This window comes from Bos indicus x Bos taurus, chromosome 2, assembly GCF_003369695.1.
Source record: "Bos indicus x Bos taurus breed Angus x Brahman F1 hybrid chromosome 2, Bos_hybrid_MaternalHap_v2.0, whole genome shotgun sequence".
NCBI classification, from domain to species: domain Eukaryota; kingdom Metazoa; phylum Chordata; class Mammalia; order Artiodactyla; family Bovidae; genus Bos; species Bos indicus x Bos taurus.
Window position 1 is genome coordinate 4,300,549 of NC_040077.1, and position 6,149 is coordinate 4,306,697.

A 6,149-nucleotide genomic window follows, 5' to 3' on the forward strand; every position below is an offset into this window, starting at 1 on the left:
ATATAATTCACATACCATACAATTCACTCAGTGTATAATTCATTGTTTATATATTAAATTATTAATTTTTAAATTGTAGTAAGTAATATATAGCATAAAACTTGCCATTTTAAGATACAATTCAGTGGCATTAATTACATTCACAATGTTATGCAAACTTCACCCCTATTTCCAAAATATTTTCTTTACCCTTTTGTCAGCCTTAAGTGATAACTCTTCAGTCCCCCTTCCCCAGCCCCTGGTAATCCCTAAAGTATTTTCTGTCTTTGTGGTTTTGCCTGTTTTAAGTGTGTGCTTGCATGCTCAGTCGTATCCGACTCTGCAACCCCATGGAGTCCTCCAGGCTCGTCTGTCCTTGAGATTTTCCAGACAAGAATACTGGAGTGGGTTGCCATTTCCTCCCCAACATGATCTTCCTGACCCAGGGATTGAGCCCACATCTCCTGTGTCTCCTGTACTGGCAGGCAGATTCTTTATCCCTAAGCCACTGGGGAAGCCATCATATAAATGGAACTGTAAAATATTTGTCTTTTTGTGTCTGCATTATTTTGCTTAACATGAGTTTTTCAAGGGTCATCAAGGTTGTAGCAGGCATCAGAAGTTCTTTCCTTTTTATGTCTGTAAAATATTCTGTTAAATATACATAACACATTTTATTCTGTCCACTTGTCTATTGGTGAACACTTGAATCATTTACAAATTTTGCCTGTTATAAATAATGCTGTAATGAAAATTGATGTAAAAGTCTCTGTTCAATGCCTGGTTGCAGTTCCTCTGGATATTTATTTAGGAGAGGAATTTATGAATTGTATGATGATTCTGGCATTAGCTTTCTGAGGAACCACTAAACTAGTTTCCACAGTGGCTGTATCATTTTACATTATTAACTAAGTATTTTATTCTTTTTGAAGCTATTGTAAATGGAATTGCTTTTACAATTTACTTTTGACTTGTTCGTTGCAAGTATATAGAAACAAAACTGATTTTTGTGTGTTAGTTTTGTATCCTAGAGATTTGCTTAATTTATTAGTATTAGCTCTAACAGATTTTTGTGAAGTCATTAGGTTTTTCAATATGTCATATCATGTCATTTGTATGACATGATATGAGAGAGAACTTTACTTCATCCTTTCCATACCTTTTATTTGTTTTTCTTGACTAGTCGTTCTGGTTTGAACTTCCAGAACTGTGTTGAATCAAAGTGGTGAAACTTGGCACTGTTGCTTTGTCCGTGATCTTGGAGGGAAAGCTCTCAGTCTTTCACAGTTGAGTATGATGTTATCTGTGAGTTTTCCACATATGGCTTTTATCATGTTGAGGAATTTCCCTACTATTCCTCGTTTATTGTTTTTACATTAAGTTTTATTAAATGCTGTTTCTGCAACAACCAGGACGATCATGTGGGTTTGTTCCTTCTTTCTAATCGTGTGATTTACTGTATTGGTTAATTTTAATATATCAAACCATACTTTCATTTCAGAAATAAATTCCACTTGATCCTGGGATGATCCTTTTCAAATGCTGCTGAATTTGGCTTGCTAGTATTTTGTTGGATATTTGCATCTGTATTCATAAAGATTTTCATCTGTTGTTTCTTTCCTGTAGTGCCTCTGTATAGTTCTAGTATCAAAGTAATGCTAGCCTCGTAGAGTGAGTTTCAGAAATGTTTCCTCTTCTTCAATTTGTTTGAAGAATTTGTGAATAATCGATATTGAGTCTTCTTTAAACATTTGGTATAATTTTCCAGTAAAGTCATCTGTTTCTGGGATTTTCTTTGTTGTGAGGTTTTTCATTACTAATTCAGTCTCCTCACCACTTACATGCTATCTTAATTTGGGCTGCTGTAACACATACCCTAAACTGGATGGCTTAAACAACAAACTTTTATTTCTCATAGTTCTGAAGGCTGAGTCCAAGATCAGGGTGCCAGCATGCCTGATGTCTTGGTGAGACCACTCTTCCTGGCTTGCCGATGACTTCTTGTTCTATCCTCACATGGGGGAAAGCAGAGAAAGAGGAAGCAAGCTCTCTCTCATGGAGATAAGGACACTAATCCCATTCATGAGGACTCCACTTTATGACCTAATTACCTCTGAAAGGCCCTACCTCCTAATACCATCACATTGCTTGCTTGCTTGCTAAGTCACTTCAGTCGTGTCCAACTCTGTGTGACCCCATAGACGGCAGCCCACTAGGCTCCCCCGTCCCTGGGATTCTCCCGGCAAGAACGCTGGATCGGGTTGCCATTTCCTTCTCCATCACATTAGAGGGTAGAATTTCAACATACAAGTTTGGGGAGGACACAAACATCCAATCTAAAGCTCTTACATTTAATATGCTGCTAAGTCGCTTCAGTCATGTCCGATTCTGTGCGACCCCATAGACAGCAGCCCACCAGGCTCCCCCGTCCCGGGATTCTCAAGGCAAGAACACTGGAGTGGGTTGCCATTTCCTTTTCCAATGCATGAAAGTGAAAAGTGAAAGTGAAGTTGCTCAGTCGTGTCTGACTCTTAGCGACCCCATGGACTGCAGCCTACCAGGCTCCTCCATCCATGGATTTTCCAGGCAAGAGTACTGGAGTGGGGTGCCATTGCCTTCTCTGATGATTACTGATATAAAGGGTTTACTGTTTTCTGTGTTTCTTCTATGTTTTTTGTTCATCATTTCCTCCATTACTGCCTTTTTTGTAGTAAGTTTTTTTCAGTGTTCGATTTTGATTCCCTTCTTTCTTTTTCTGCATATTGTTAAAGTTATTTTCTTAGGAATTGCCATGGGGATTACAATTAACATAAATTGTAATATGTTTTGAATAATAGTTCTATTATAATAGTATACACTCTGCTCCTATACATCTCCTCTCCTCCCTCTCTATGTTGCTATGTTGCTATTGTCACAGATTACATCTTTATATATTATATACCCATTGTCATGTATTTATAATTATTTTATGCATGTTTCTTTTAAATCACATGAAAATGGAGACACTGTAAATATAAACTAAACCAAAAGTACAATAACGCTGGCTTTCTTTCTTTACCTATGAAGTTTTACCTTCACTGGTGTTTTTTAATATTTTCTTATGTCTTTGAGTTACTCTCTAGTGTTCTTTCATTTCAGTCTGAATAATTCATTTTAGAATTTCTTGTAGGGCAAATTACTGGTAATGAACATCCTCGGCTTTTTTTTTAATCTGATAATGCCTTATTTTCTCCTTCATTCTTGAAGGATAGTTTGGCCAGATATAGAATTCTTAGGTGACAGGTTTTTATTTCAGCACTTAAAGAATGTCTTCTCATTGCCTTTTCACCTTTATGGCTTCAGGCGAGAAATCTGCTGTTAACCTTATTGAAGATGCTTTGTACATTAGGAGTCACTTCTGTCTTGCCGCTTTCAAGATTCTCTCTTTGTTTTTGAGTTTTAGCAATTTGACTATAATGTATCCCTTACAAAGGTACGCATTTCATTAAATTTACCCTGTTTGGGGTTTGTTGAGCTTCTTGGATGTATGTATTCATGTCTTTCATCTGATTTAGGAAGTTTTGGCCATTATTTCTTCAAATATTTCTTCTGCCCATTTGTATCTTCTCTTTCTGGAATTCCTATAATGTATATATTGTTCTGTTGCTAGTATCCACAGGTCCCTTAGACTATGTTCACTTTTCTTCATTCCTTTTTTTCTTTCTTCTCGGATTAGGTAATTTCTTAATGTCTTACCTTGAAATTCATTGATTTTTCTTTTACTTGCTCAGATCTACTGTTGAATCCCTCTGTGAGTTTTTCACTTATTGTACTTTTCAGCTTCGGAATTTCTTTTTGACTACCCTGTATAGTTTCCATCTCTTTATTGATACTCTCATTTTGTTCAGATATCACCTTACTAATTTCCTTTGGTTCTTTGTTCATGGTTTCCTGTAGCTGATTAACATTTAAGACAGTCACTGTAACATCTTTGACTAATAGTTCTAATATCTGGACTTCCCCAGGAATAGTTTCTGTCAAGCTCTTTATTTCCCAAGACTGGAACATACTGATCTATTTCTTCATACATTTTCTAGTTTTTGCTGAGAAGTAGATACTCTGAGCGTCATGCTGTGGTAACTTTCTGGAAATCTGATTTTCCCACTCACCAGTATTTGCTGGAGTTTCCTTCATTCATGGCTGGAGCCATCCTTTTGTAGCTTTTCCATACTATATTTTGCAAAGTATATATCCTTTGTTGTGTGTGTTCACTGCAGTTTCCCTTCTGTTGTCTCTACAGTCAGCCAGTGTCCTGACAAAGATTTCCTTAAATGATTCTCAGAGAGAAAGAGAGAGAAAATGTTTCTTCAGATTCTCTCATGTCGGGGAGGCACTTCAGCCTGAGGGTTGAAACAACATTCAGCCTCCATGGCTGCCAATCACTGATCAAAAACAACAGTCAGAACCGACAACTCCAAGTTTTGGAGGACAAAGCCTTTATTACCCACTCTGGGTCCAGCAAGCCATACCAGGAGTTTGGGTGGGCTATTTTCCATCACTGCCTACTCCAGGGCTTAAGAATGAGTAATAGTAGCCACCATGTCATTAAAGCTGAAATTGACAAAAACTACCAGCCTCTTCATCCAGCTCTCTCTTGGATGCTACAAGTGCTCTACTTGCAGCAACTCTATAAGGGAGTTGCTTCAGACAGTTCCTGGCAATTTGATGGTTGGGTCAGTGGAGGGATAGATTCCTAGAGCTTCCTACTCTGCCGTCTTCCTGAATATCACCCACAACACAATTTGTATTTATCTATATACAGTTTGTATATTGATCTTGTGTCCTACGAACTTACTAAACTTGTTTATTTGTCTTAACAATTTTCATTGCTTTCCTTGCTGCTGCTAAGTCGCTTCAGTTGTGTCCGACTCTGTGCGACCCCATGGACTGCAGCCCACCAGGCTTCTCCGTCCATGGGATTCTCCAGGCAAGAACACTGGAGTGGGTTGCCGTTTCCTTCTCAATGCATGAAAGTGGAAAGTGAAAGTGAAGTAGCTCAGTCGTGTCCGACTCTTAGCGACCCCATGGACTGCAGCCTACCAGGCTCCTCCATCCATGGGATTTTCCAGGCAACAGTACTGGAGTGGGGTGCCATTGCCTTCTCCTTGGTTTCCTTAGGATTTTATATATACAAGATCATGTCATATCCAAAGAAAGATCATTTTCCTTCCTTTTCCAATGGACACCTTTCTTTCTTTTTTTATTTTTTATTTTTTTGTCTGATTGTCCTAGCTATAACTTTCAGTAACTATTGAATAAATGTGGTGAGAGAGAACATCCTTGTCTTGTTCCTGATCTTAGGGGTAAAGCGTTTAGTCTTTTACCATTATGTATGGTGTTTAATGTGGATTTTTCATAGATGCCATTTAAAAAATTAAGTTCCCTTCTAAGTTTGTTGAGTTTTTTTTTTTAATCATGAAAGGGTGTTACATTTTGTCAAATTCTCTTTCTACATTTATTGAGATGATCATGATGTGATTTATTAATTTTTTAAGGTTTTTATTATATATTCATTAAAGATATTGTTCTGTACTTTTTTTGTTTGTCTATTTTGGTATCAGGGAAATAGAGGCCTCAGAATGAGTTGGGAAGTTGTTCCCCACTCTCCTTCCTTGTGGAAGAATTTGTAAAGGACTTCTATTTATTCTTCCTTAACATTTTTTAAAATACACCAGTGAAGTCATCTGGTCCTGTGATTTTCTTTGAGGAAAGTTCTTTGATTGTTAATTCAAATTTTATTTCTTACATATCTATTCTTAAACAATTTTTGGTTTTGTTGGTTTTTCCCTGTTGATTTCTTGTTTTCAATTTCATTGATTTCTGTTGTTATTTTTATAATTTCTACTGCTTAATTTAGGTTTAAATAGCTTTTCTTTCTCTGGTTCCTTAAAGTGGAAACTTAGATTATTGATCTTCAATCTTTCTTTTCTTTTTTTACTACATGTATTTAGAGCCATACATTTCCTTCTAAACACCATTTTCATTTAATCTTGCAAATTTTGAAAATTTGTATTTCATTTTCATTTAGTTCAAAAATATTTAACTTCTCTTGAAATTTCTTTGACCCATGTGTTGTTTAGAAGTACATTGTTTAATCTCAAAATATTTTGGAATTTTCAGTATTCTTGGGC